This window comes from Erithacus rubecula (assembly GCF_903797595.1).
Source record: "Erithacus rubecula genome assembly, chromosome: 1".
Taxonomy (NCBI): Eukaryota; Metazoa; Chordata; class Aves; order Passeriformes; family Muscicapidae; genus Erithacus; species Erithacus rubecula.
Window position 1 is genome coordinate 75,563,437 of NC_136658.1, and position 13,450 is coordinate 75,576,886.

Genomic DNA, 13,450 nt, shown 5'->3' on the forward strand with positions numbered 1-13,450 from the left:
CCTCCACAAGTAAACATCTAAAGATAATGGGAGGATATTTTCCAGATAGTATACAGGGGAGGAAGTCAGATCTGGGAAGCTTTTCAGGATCTCTGGAGATATGTGTCACAAAATCCCAGTCAACAGATACTTCAGGGCTGGATTCATCTGAACTCAGACACCTACCATCCAGGTAAATATGCACAAGGTTGTTGGTTAAACTACCTCTGTCCACAATGGTTAAAAAAGTAACTTATTAACAGAAGGATTTATCTCATCTTAGATATAACCATCATACATATGAATGCATCCCCAAAAAGAGGAACTTCAACCGGAAACCTCAGAATTGTATTTAAACTTGAAAGCAGAAGGAGCCAGAATCAATTGAAATGTGGATGAGGTATAATGTGCATTGAAGATGAGGTAATCTGAGGTTATTCACCTCTGCTGGTGAGCTGCTGCAAAGAACCCTTGCAGAGCAGACGTTCCCTGCAGAAATAATGAGTGTCCATTAAAAAACAAACAGCATGTCATTACTTCTCAGCCTGACTTTCAATTTTCTTTGCTCACCACTAATATACCTGCCAGCCTACCTTCTCCGTTTTCTATAAACTTATTTTCTGTTTTATTCTGGTTTATTTTTATCATCTCCTGAGTATCACAAATGACAGGCAGATAATACACTTATTTACCTTTATGAATATACCTTTGTAACTTCAAACATTGACAGATGATTTGGTTAGAAGGCATCCTTTCATGGAAAACTGTCTAAATTTACACTCTGTAAGAGTAATACAAATGTTTATACTATTTTAATTATATTTCAGTCAAGGCTTTCTCTAAACAAATAAACATTTATTATTCACACCTTGGTCAAATACCACTTGAGAGGAGGCTGTAAACTAAAGTAAAACTGATTAGCCAGTTTTGCTTCTCTGTGCTGAGTGAGTCCCCAGAAAGAAAACCACCTGCACATGAAATTCAGAATGATTCAGTTCTTCCAGTGGGAAGTACTATGAGAAACAGCTCTGCAGTACCAGGCAGTTTAAAGCCAGCAGCATCCAAGGGCTCAGCTGAGGAAAGTCCCAGGGCTTTTCTGGGAATCAGAGAGGCTGGCAAACTGAACACCCTTCCCAAAGAGGGGCTGAAAGCAACAGGCTGTGTGTCCCATTGCACAACCAAAACCTCCAGCTTTGGTCCTGCCCTGAGCATGGCCTGGCCCCTTTGGGTGCTGAAGCCAAATTTCTCTGCAGTAGTTGACATGTGCAGGTGGAATCCTTTAAGGAAATGTTAATGGTAAAAGGATAAATATTTCAGGCATCAGCCTATGGAAAATAGACCTAAGAGAAACCTGTATGACACTTTCATTAGTGTCCTGGTCCTCTACAGCTTATGGCTTGGGAGAGGGGGTTGGTGTCTTGCCATTTTTGTCCTTCTTATATAAAAATATGCACAATATATGAGTGTTACATGGGGAAAAAAAATAAAAAAGAAAGAAAATCACATTTCAATCAAGATATTAGCAGCTAAAAAAGCTATTACAGCAACTGGAAACCATGAAGATTTAATCTGCTCTGACCATGCTCTGTCCTTCCACTCCTGCTGCTGATTAGACATCACAGGCACCATCTTCACAGAATAACAGAATGAAATCCCTCAGGAAGTCATATTGCTTCTCCCGTAGGAACAGACAGAAATTTTCTCTAGACCCATGACTCCCCACTGGTTAATTACATCTTACTAGTGAGGCACAATAGCAGAACTTTTAACTTCTTTTATCATATTTCCCCTGGCCAAACTGGCTGCAAACCATGCCCCAAAAATCCGCAGCACCAGAAAGCAGGAGGAGCAGACACATAGATGATCCTGGACTGAATGAGCCATCCCAGCAAAATTTCCACACATGCTATGATGCCAAGCAGGAAACCTCCATTCTGACAAAGCCAGGAGCAAACCTCCCTATTTTCTCAGCTGGTTTTCATTTCTGATGCCACAGGGATGATTGCACTGGGTACAAGCAGTGGCACTTCTGCTGTCACAGGCTGCTGTGGCTAGCATAGCAGCCCACAGTCAGTGTGAGGATAGAAAATCTCCTGAACTGTGCAGCTCAACAGAACAGCAGGTCCTTTGGATACCAGCCATAACTGTGAGTGAACAATTTCAGTAGTGGCTTTGTCAGTCCTTCCTAGAAGCAGTACTAATGGGCCACAAATTACAAAATGAAGTTCAGCTGCTGAAAGAAGAACACAATAACCTGTTGAAGGAAGGGAAGGGAAATTATTGTCATAAAACATTTGTATGGCCTTGTGAATTCTGCACTGCGCTGTACAGAACAGAGATCACACCTTGCCCTGCCCTTGCTGTTGCTAAGACAACTCCATCAGTGTGAAAGAAGCAATGCAGAGTCCAGTGGTGAGACTTCCAAAGGGGATGGATTGGCTACTAGGCATTGCTAGAAGAAAGTGCATTGGTGCAAAGGGCAGGATGGCTGCAGTGGCTGTGGAAGACTGCCTGACACAGGAACTCAGCCAAGCACTGAGACAATGGGTATACAGTGGGAATATCCCAACAAACAGCAGGGGCTCCTTGTTCCCAGAAATGCCACTGCTTTATTGACTGAGTCAGGTTCTAGGGAACATCACTGGGAGCTCCAGGAGCACCATCAGGAATTCCAGCATCTACTCCCCAGACCAACTATCCCTTCTCCTTTCTGCCTGGTGTATTCCAGCAGCAGTGTATCTGCCTAAGTTGGGAGTTACTGAGCCTTTAGGGAAAGTTTTTCCCTGCAGCACTGGGCTTCAGGTTTTGTCCCAGGCAAGACAAAAATTACACATAGCAAGCATATGCAGATAAAGGAGATTACAAAGCACTTCATTGTATTAGTTCATGAAACCCATGTGAAAAGCCCTATGCAGGAGCAAAAATCCCATGGTACAAAAGGATCCACATCATAGCTCTCCCCATCAGTTTACTCTAGATGTTTCATACTATATTTGCATAGAGGCTCTTCCTTACTTGATGCTTCTTAGACTATTTGCAGACACCTTTCCCAGAATATTACTTGGATTATCTGTCTGAAAGTCAAAATGTGGATCCTACAGTATATCACAGGAAGTTGCATCAGTGAATTGATAATTTAATGTTTTCTGGAGGAAAAGATCATTATCCTTGAGGGAAGAACACAGAAGTGCATTCCTGACAGAGCTCATCTAGACTCCCTTAGGATACTTCACTGCTTAACATAACACTGCTGACTGGCTTTCCTATATTAAAATTAATGATTTTAGGTACAGAAGAAAAAGCAGATCTATGATTGGCAAACAGAACACATTAGAAGAAGGCAAACCTTTATAATTTATCCTCTCAGGTGCTCATGGCCTAAAGCAATGAACTGCAAGTGCCATGGGTGTGAAATCTGACAGCTTGTTTACATTGTGAGGTTCATACGCATCCATATCTCTGCATGGACAAAAAATACTCTGTCTCTTAAAAGAACTCTTCCTAACAAGGGAATCCAAATCAAGCAATTGTCTCTTCTCTACTACCACTTTGAAAGACACTTAGGAAAGGTTTTCATTTCACTTCCAGAGATCTCTGTTGATGCACCTTTATGGGAAGAGAATTCCAGCAGCACATACATCTCATAGGTCCTACCACTGGTTTGCCATCACAGGGGTTTGGTCAGGTCATTTGGCACACTGAGGTGCAGGTAAGTACCTGCTGTGCTTCCTTGCATAACACCATCTCCCTTACAGTGCTAGTCATGCCTCCTAGGAATTTCTCCTATTTTACTACAGCACCAAAAACATGTGCACTAATACCAGGATTGGGTTATGACAGATGTGTCTAATTCATATGTTCTGGGGGTTCTGCCTGTTCTTCTCCCTGCTCACATAATTCACATGGCTCAATTAAATGGTAGAATGGGATACTGCCAAATATTTCTCACTGAAAAGGAGATGGCTATTTAAAGAATGTTGTTACAACTAGCCACATTTCATCACAAAAATGAATACCTATAATTACAATATCTGTGATTATACAATGTCAAACATAGGAAAAATAAGCACTCCAACATTTTTAGGAAAAAAATTGTAACCTGTATTATCCACATTAGGCTAAAAATGCTGGATCTTGTCCCAGCCTCAGAAATAAAATATACCTAGCAGTAATTGAAAAACAAATGAATCTGATTATAATCTTACCATACTCTAGCTTTTGCATTCCCCAGCTCCATGGCAAACAGATGGAAAAATCCCATTACATGCACCAGGAGACAAAGTTTTAAGGTATCTCTGCAAACATCAGTTGTCTTTACACTTGGATATTTCTGGCCTTGGAGCTTGAGTCCCATTGCATGACATCTGTGAAATATTTGGCCATTTGTTCATAACGCATTTTGACACTGGCAGGGGACCCACTGATCAAAAATACTGATGGGTTTGTGGGCTTGCCTTCACACTCAGATGGTGGCAGCCCTGGCTTCCTCTTCATCTGATGTCATTTGTGGGGTCTGAAAGCTTGTCCATGAGGAGCTGAGCAGCCCATTTGGAGGCAGCAGTGGGGACACACATCTGGAGTGAGCCAGAGCCTGGCAGGAGGCTTTACACAATGCCAAAATCCCCTCCAACACCTGAGAGGGTGCAGAGGCCAGCCCAGTTCACAGCAGCTCCCTAACACCAGGCTTGGGCACATACATCTCTCCCATAACAAGCCAGGCAGAAATGAGAAGGAATAATAGGTCTAAGGAAGAGATGCTGCTGCTGGACCTCCTGATGGCTTCCCTGGGAGCTCCCAGTAATGTTCCACAGGGCAGGAGTCAGCCAAGAAAACAGTGGCATTTCTGGGAACAAGGAACCACTGTTATTTGTTGGGATACTCACACCATTTTCTCCTGATCATTCTCTGTCTTCTTGTAGCTTTCTGGGCTGTGGTTACCCTCAGTGGGCAGGTGTGTAACACAGGATATGAGAGAATTGTGCTATCATTTGCCCTCAGCTACAAACCACAGGTTTCCCTCTCACTGAATGACATGAAACTCTGCCAGTTGGCTCTTTATGAGTTACCAAGATGCCTTTACATTACTTGTATATAGCCCTATTGATTTTTTTCAGTACTTAAATGCTTTAAGAAAAATCAATGTTTCAGCAAATAAAGTGGAGCAGAAGTATCATAGAATCCCATTTGCCATTGCAGCATCAGAGATCATGGGTAAATTAAAGGAAATAACATGTGGGATGATGGATTTAGAGAAAAACTGCAGAAGACACAGAAAATGGGTGAATGGAGAGACATGAAATTAGAAACAAAATAGAAAAAGATACACTGAAGATAAATATAGTGACTGTGGATATGACTTAGTTAATTTTAGCAATCCGAAACTCAGTTGTCTAATCCAAGATCATCATTTTATCTCTCTGCATGTAGTGAATAGAGAGCAGGAGCCAGCCCATCTCCACAGAGAATTCAGCCTAAGGCAGGACAATGCATCCACATTCCTTCAACTATCCCAAAGTCTACTCTCAGAGGCAATGCATAACTTCTGTGTTTTAACAGCACTGGAGCTGACATAGGATCATGCATTATTTTAAGTGTTGTACCTATTTAATATAAGGCCTTCTAACTCAACATTTTTTGTTTTGAAGATAAAAATAATTTGGTTTCCTTGAAAAAAATCTAACACTTCTTGTGTCAGAGGAAAGATTTCCTCATAATTGCTAATCAGCAAGTTCTGATCGCAATATTAAAATAATTTACAAGCACAAAACATATTTATTTGTTGTATTTTATTATAATGGGCCAAACTTATCACTAGCACAATCTCATGTACTGCCATTCAGTTCAAAGTTGCTACATATGTTTACACAGTAGGGAATTAGGCCAGATATAGTCAAAATGCTTCATTAATAGTCAGGTCAGACAATAAATCAGATCTTCTATTTGCAAAGTACTGCAGTTTGTATCTAATGACTGGAGGAACTGGTATATAAAGTCATCATCAAAACTGGAAAGCAATCATCTCCTAGATGTGCAAAACCTCATCTAAAATTTAAACTTCAAAACAGAAAAAAGGATGGAAGGTGTAAAAAAAATTCTTGTTCCTTCCCTTTTATCTGTAAAAATTGTTGGGCCAGCCTGTGGGCCCAACAAACCAGCCAGTTTTGTTTTGGCATATTTTATAAATGAGGACATTCCTTTGCCCCAAGACCCTGAACATTTCTGACACCTACCAACCATTCTGAATCTCCTCAGTGACCTTGCCAACTTTTAGTACACAAACAATTTGCTAAGTTACCATCCTTTTGCATTGCTCATAACACGTTGTCAAAAAGATAAGAAATAGTATCATATATACAGCTTCTAATTAATACACAAGTGTTCTGAATCATTTACCTCAAGTGACAGTCACAAAGTAGGACAAACCTTTACAGCCAAGTTTCAAAAAAATCTAATTAATTGTTTCCCCTCTGCCTTTTAAGTCTACTGCACATATCTGCAAGTGACCTATTATTTCCCACAAAAAAATCACAGCCCAGAGGAAGTCCCCAAAGACAAAGCACACATGGGATGTCTAGTCCAGCTCTTTCAGAATCAGAATAAACACTCCAGACAAATTTTCTGACTATGAAATAGGTGAGATTTCACTATTTTACCCAAGTTTTTTTCCTTATATTCCCAGAAATCCCTTATTCACTGCTGAGATGTAACTTCCAGAAAGGTGAGCCTTGCCTTATGGAAATTCAGGTGTGGGATCAGAGGTTGGTTTATAAGAGACACCTAATTTCAATTTCAATACAATTGTTTGTTTCTCATGAAATGACTAACATCAATCAACTAAAGCCAGTTGGCTGAAGTGGGATGAGAACACTTAGATGTTTAAAAATACTTCCTATTCTACAATCTCTTCTTTATTTGTACATCTGACAAAGAGTGGAGGACACTGAAAGCTTGCTGAAAAATATGAATTACTGGCCTACCAGTGCAAGTCCAAAACCAAAGCGTGGGCTGCACATAAATTTGGTATTATATGCTGCTTCACAGTTATAAGGCAGAGTAATTCCTGGAGTTACCCATTAGACTAGGTGGAATTGAGTAGCTGTCTGCAAGGTGCACCTTGCATGCCTCCTGGATTACTTACTATGTATTACTTACTATTTGGTTTCTACTGAAGATGCTCCTTGGGGAAGACTCTTGCTCTGTTCATCAGAAGCCTTCAAAAGATACCAAAAGGGGAAAAAAAAAGAAAAAGCAATTTACTCTAGGTCAATAGGAAAGTTCTTTGAATTGCAGAGTATCTATTAAAATGCCAGTAGAGTTTTTCACACAAGCACAAGTCTAGATTATGTTTGAACTACCTGTTCTATTAATTTCTAGCATAGATTTTCTATTAATTTCATTGCCTGGGTTGCAGCCTGAGCTTCAGCACAAGCTTTGGGCCAGTGCAGTGCTGGGAGAACTGAACACTCTGTGAGCAGCTTTCCAACGTGGATGCAGTGCTTCTATGGCAGGATGAAGTTCTGGGTTTTAAAAGTCATAGAAAATGAAATTTTCAGCTCAGAGGATTAGTGACTCCGAAACACTAAAGGATGCAATCTTTAGGACAGTGTCCTGCTGACAGCTTAAGTGCTGTGTGCCACAGAGGGTGCAGGTAAATAACACTTTCTAATTTCTCTGAATTGTTTTGTTGGGGGAATTACACATTTGAAAATTTTAGTGGCCATGGAAATGTATGTACCACCTCTCTTAGGATAGTAAAGAAAAAGCAATATTTGATTAAATAGTCATAAAATATTCTAGGAGCACAATAAATAAAGTAACTTCTTACACTGCTATCTATTGGATATACATTTCTTTACTCATTTGTTTAGAGTACAAGTAGTGATGAAAATTGACCATTTCTTCAAAAGAGCATTCTGAAAACTTAACAAATGCAAACATATTTTAGTATGCAGTTAGACATTTCCTCTCTTTATCTTCCTATTTGCAGTTGATTTCTTTACTACATACTTTTCCTGAATCTTGCTAAATAAATATTCATGCTCAAGAGAGGGATGAGAGAAAGAACATATTTGACTGATATCCCAGAAGACTAAGATTTTGGCTGTGAAAATGTGATTAGACTGATTTCTCCCCATCCAGAAAAAAAAAAAAAAAAAGCATCGATAAATCAAAGTTACTATACAATTTGTTTACAGTTATTGAATGGAAAAACAATCCTCATTTTCAGTTATATATTTCCATTTATATTTAAAAAACTATTGATTCATTATTCCAAGTGACACATGAAAAATTATGTTTTTCCATGGACTTTCATAGAGTCTCTTTCAGAGAAGACTCTTTTCCTTCAGTGCTCAGTCATTAATACTTTTTTTTTTTTGCTAGAAGAGGTGCTATAGCAGAAGATGAAAAAAGTGCCTGTGAGCATGTTAATCATGGAGTGATTGATGCTGCCATTTCAAGGAAAGGTTAGACAACAACCTCAGCAGTTTTCACCACTACTTACAACACAGTGCCAGTCATCCAAACTAAGGATTGATCAATGCACAGACTTCAAATTAATTCAATAAGAGTCCTCTGAACTTAATGGCAAGTCTGATAGCATCCATCTATTTTTATTTATTGTAGGGCATCAGTCGCTACAAAATCCACCAAAATAATCAGACAAAAAAGCAGTAGCCAAAATAATAAACCAGGAAAAATTTAAATTATCACCTCTACAACTTCTTCTGTGAAATAGTTTCACAGAACTCTTGCTGCATTGTCAACATGACTTCATGTATTTTTACTAGAAAAGATGTGAATTCTGCAATGTGGGTACACTACTAATGGAACCACTATTTGAATCTACAAAAGACCAGGTTTTTAAAACTTCTGTGAATCCATTTGTCTTCATAAATTATTTGAAAATAACTGTATCTATTGAATCAAAGAGCAAGCAACTACTTCTATATACTATACTTTTAAAAATAACTTTAATAATTAATAATTTTAATAATTTCCATATATATTTTTTTGTTAACTGTTAAAAGAATCACACCTGAATACTAAGAAAAAACATTATAGAAATTATCATTCTAATAAAATTACCTTATTTGAAGTCCAGGATTGCATCATTTATTTCCTTTATGCAAATTTATTCAATAATTAGAGGGATCAGTATTAACTTACCAGTATTTTAATTCCACTAGGTGATTTAACTGACATAACTAAGCACTACTGCTTTTTATTAGAAACTACAACAAAATTGTTCTGCAGCAATGTAGATCATAAAAATACCTGGGCAAGAGACCTCCCTTTCCATCTCCATTACTGATTTGATTAATATCAGAGTAATTGCTCTGAAGCAATAACCATACCAATGACCAGAGTTTTGCCTGTTACATTTCTTTCTAATATTGAACACAGTTCTAGTTAGCTGAAGACAAACTTCCTTGTTCTCTAGTCCATCTTTTCCAGGTTAGTCCAACTACTTTCTTGAATAATATTTTTAAAACTAAACCAGCCAAGCTGCTACCTGACAAGTCATCTTTTGTGGTCACTTAAATGCCCATAACTGAGTACTATTGTGGTATGAAAAAGCTTTCCTTAGCTTTTCAAACCTGTGAGAAGCTCCTTTTCCATAAACAAACACTAACAGAATTAGCAATGTACTGCTTTGCTAGAGGCTTGCTGGAATTGCAAACTCATCAGGTGTTTTTCACTTGTAGTCTCAACCCAGCCAATCAATGCACAATTACTCAGTGTACATATTTCAGTGGTGTGTGAAGTGGGTCATGGCCATGTCAAGCATTCAGAGATCATGTAGGGTGAAAAGCACAGAGCTAGTAGTAGTTTATCTCCCTCTCACCTTATCATGGACAGTGAGTCAACAATACAGCAATGAATTGCAAAGAAAGAGCTGCCAAATAGTCTTGTATACGAGATACTTAAAATAAAAACAAACAGAAAGGGAATCTGGTACATTCTCAACAACCATATGCAACAACACACTCAATTCAGGTACTTAATTTGGGTGACCAGAAGGACAGTATTTAAGTCATAACATAGCTCTCATGTGCTTGAAGTTTAAATGTTATCAGACCACATCCCTATCTTTAGCAGGTACCCTAACTTGAGCAGGCTTCCTGCTATCACTCTTTGAGCAGATCCCAGCAAGTTTCACTTTTTTCCAGTCATGCACCCAACACACAGTGCTTATATTTCCAATTTCTTCTGAGACAGAAGCTGACACTTGCAAACCCTTCTGCCTCTGTGTGGTTATGTGTGAGCAGACTTGGTTGCATCTAGTGGTATGTTCCCTCACAGCAATGCAGGACAGCCTCACAAAATGAAAGGATTTATGCAAAGATATGGGGGAAAAGAACCAAAGTAAAGATTTCATGTGCATCCATGGCTACCAGTGCAAGTGCTCCCAAGTTTGGGGCCTCCTGGGTGGCTTTTCTTTCTAGCTGGCAGCCTCCCCTTCAATTTTAACTCTGATCCAGGGGCTCATCATTCTGTTCCAGGCACTATAAGGAAATGCCAGTCACTAATACTCCATAAAATCTTCAAAGAAATTCTCTTCACGTTTTCCAGTAATTCCTCCATTTCAATCCAGATACGATTACTATCCTCAACATTTCACCCTCCCCATTTAACAGAAGAGCTTAATGCCTCTGTCCATTCGACCACAGTGCAGACAGAATAGAAAAAAATGTCTCCCAAACATATTTAGCAAAAGTGATCTCCACATTCTGCACAAGTTGTCAGGAATCTTTCTTGGGAAAAGATGTTATTTGATTTTGCATTGTAGATTATGATGCCCTACCTACAAAGTTTAAAGGAAAGAAACATTGCTAACTCTTCTTTTTCTTATTTACTACTATGCACTATGCATTAAGGCAGAAACACTACCCCACTTACCTTTCTCAGCAGGCTATACAAATCCCTTTATCAGACAAAACTTAATAGGTCACTTCAGCTTTCTGGTTCTCACTACTCCTCACAATAAATCCCACAACATACTGCAGCCTAAAAAATCCCTCTTGCAATTCTGTTTTTCATGCATGAGGTGTAAGAATCACACAGAGAGAGGCCAAAGACAAGCTTCTGCATAGGGGCCTCCTCATTTGTATGCAGCAGACCAGATCCTCACCAATTTGTACCTAAATGTCAGTCCTAATATACAGTTATCACAGTAAGATAGCCAAGATGATTTATCTTAACCATGAAGGTAAAATATTACTATTCTTCATGAGCCAAATGGACATTTTGACCCACTTCTTTTGAAATAGCTGAAACTATAAACATAATTTTTCTGCTGTTCTTTCATTTCAACAAGTTATTTGTTGCTGCTAAGGCACCAACACTTGAAAAAAGGTTCTTTGGATACAGCCTCCTAGGAAAGCAGAATTTTTAGAAGCACAATTTCTTGTTTGCTACTGATCAGGAAATGTCTATAAAATCTTTTTGAAACTGAGGTTTGGAAATTATGCTTATGAGCACTGTTAGACACAACTTCTAGATTTCAAGTTTTCACTTTAAAAAGGGCCAAACTAACCATAAAATTAACTCATTTTGCCATATCTTCATAAATAATTACTTAGTCATTACCTTACCAGTGAGGTCAGTGGGAAGAAATCTCTTTGTTCTCTGTACTGGCCCCCTTCCTGGAGCCAAGAGACATGGAAACACACCTCAGGAAAATATATCGCCAACTATTAACTCAACCATTGTCTTCAAAGTATTTTAATAAAAACCCCAAAGGAATTAAAAAAAAAAATAAAAAATAAAGGCCTTCCTACCAACTAGCAAAATTAAGAATAGTTAAAAATTTTGAATAACATTCTCCAGTATCACAGGAGCTGTAGATCAATGCAGTATTCAGGAACACATAGGTACAGAAGCCCAAAGTGAATTTTAAAGAAAGACCATATTTTGCCTGTGAGCACAGGGCTTCAGACCCTCTATCTCCTTCAAGAGTGTGGCTCCCAGCAAGGAGGAAAACTTTCCCAAGAGAAGACAGCTTGGCTGAATTCACCAGAGACCTTCTGTGTCCCCACACAAACTAACTAACAACAGAATAGGCAACCAGCACTTCTTGTCTCTCATCACCATGACCTTCATCTGTCCACTTCCCCTCCTAGAGCCAAAATTGCCTTATTTGAGCTACTCAAAGGACTCACAAAATTGTTGGGGCTGGAAAATGCCTTCAATAGCATTGATTCCTACCAGTAACCCAGTTTTGCCAAATCCATCACTAAGCTATGTCACCAAACACCACTTTACACATCTTTTAGATACCTCCAGGGATGATGACTCCACCACCTCCCTAGGTTGTCTGTTGCAATGCTTGGCCTTGGTTACATCAATGCATTGCTCACACCTTCATTTTGCCTTTATAAAAACCAGCTCAGCTGGGAGCAAAGGCAATTCCCTTGAACCCAGTCTATAAGGTGTCCCCTTTACCATTGCCTTTTGCTGAGCAGCCATTCTGATTTTTATTGCAATCTTACAAAAAAAGCATTTGCATGGATTTTTTTTTTCATAGTTTTAACAGTAGTTCAGTCATTCAAATCCATGGTAAAAGAAATCAGTGTTCCAGACTCCCAAAGGCCACCATCAAAGTATGTCTGTCTCTCTCACTAGTAATTCCTAAGAATAGTTACTATCTGCCAATTTACACACAAATCCATCACCAACAGGGAGGTCATATGCCAACAGTGTATTTCTCTGCTGTTTTTAATTTAGATTTATAATAGCATGTTTTTTTCACAGATAAATACAAGTTGGCAAAATACTGGTCATACTGCAAGAAGTTTCATTTTCCTTAGGGGAAGGTAGATGCCAAATTGTGATAGAACACCAGAAGGCCATAAAAACAGAATTATAAATCCACACATATTCTATGGTAAATTGACTAATTTTTTTTTTCCCCTGCCAGGGGGATTATAGCTCAATTGCTGCATCTGCAATATCCAAAGTCCTTTGCTGCTACAAAATTATTTTCTACTTGGGTCCAACCTTTATGGTAGTTGGCTTCCCAGTTCCAGAAATTCATACATTATTTACAAATCTTTGAGTCTGTTATGAATACATTAACTGTTCTCTTACCTTCAGAACTCATTAGCAACAGGAACAAGTCTTCTAATGCTCTTTTCTACTATATACCCCCTGCATATGCTGAACCTGCTGTGCCACTCAAAAGTGGTGTATTTCCAATGTTAGCCTTATTTTAAAGAATGAATTGAAAAAACAAATTGACTACAGGGAAAAAAAAAAAATCTTTAAAAATACCTCCAAAGCATGTTGACCCAGTTAGATAGGTATCTAATGGGTCTCCATGAATTGTGATATATATAAATATAAATTCCTGCCTAGATGCAGGGATTTATTGTCAAAACACTGCAGACTTTTTAGCCTTGCTTCTAAGGAAATGGAGGATTACAAAATCACATTGTGTGGCATTTGTCAATCCTTCCTTCCTTAGCCA

At 38.7% G+C, this 13,450-nt stretch overlaps 1 protein-coding gene across 1 annotated transcript in view; it reads right to left on the reverse strand.

Annotated features, from left to right (window-relative positions):
* MTUS2 (microtubule associated scaffold protein 2) overlaps window positions 1-13,450 on the reverse strand; it is a 285,836-nt gene that overhangs the window by 192,448 nt on the left and 79,938 nt on the right. The window contains exon 4 of the mRNA XM_079298328.1: window positions 7,132-7,190. The gene's annotated coding sequence lies outside the window, so the exon portion shown is untranslated. The remainder of the gene's footprint in view (window positions 1-7,131; window positions 7,191-13,450) is intronic.